We start from the raw sequence: 494 nt of genomic DNA on the forward strand, positions 1-494 counted from the left end.
CAACTGTTTTTACTTTTTATTTCTTTTGCAGATTAGTCCCTTATAGGGCCCGTTTGTAAATACTTGATAACAAAAAAATGTTGTCGCACTTTATCACTTAAAATAAATATTTTTATTAAAAAAATAATATTTATCAAATATTTATTATAAAAAAAATACTTTTCAATATATTTCTTAAAAAATTATTTTTATTTAAATTTTAAAAAATAATGTAAGATAATGTTTTTACCATTTATAAGTGGCATTGTCATAGACGACTTAATTTTGTAAATACAAAAAAAATTAATTGTTATTTATAATTGAAAAAATACATTAGAAGATAATTATATGTTATTTTATATTATAATATATTAATTATTAATAAAACATAATTCAACTTTTGAATTAAAAAATTAATAATTAAATCAAATTAATATTACAAATTAAAAATAATAATTAAATTCATAATATTATTTTAACATAAATTAATACAATAATCATATGTTAGAATAAAT

Source organism: Malania oleifera, chromosome 6 (assembly GCF_029873635.1).
Source record: "Malania oleifera isolate guangnan ecotype guangnan chromosome 6, ASM2987363v1, whole genome shotgun sequence".
NCBI lineage: Eukaryota > Viridiplantae > Streptophyta > Magnoliopsida > Santalales > Ximeniaceae > Malania > Malania oleifera.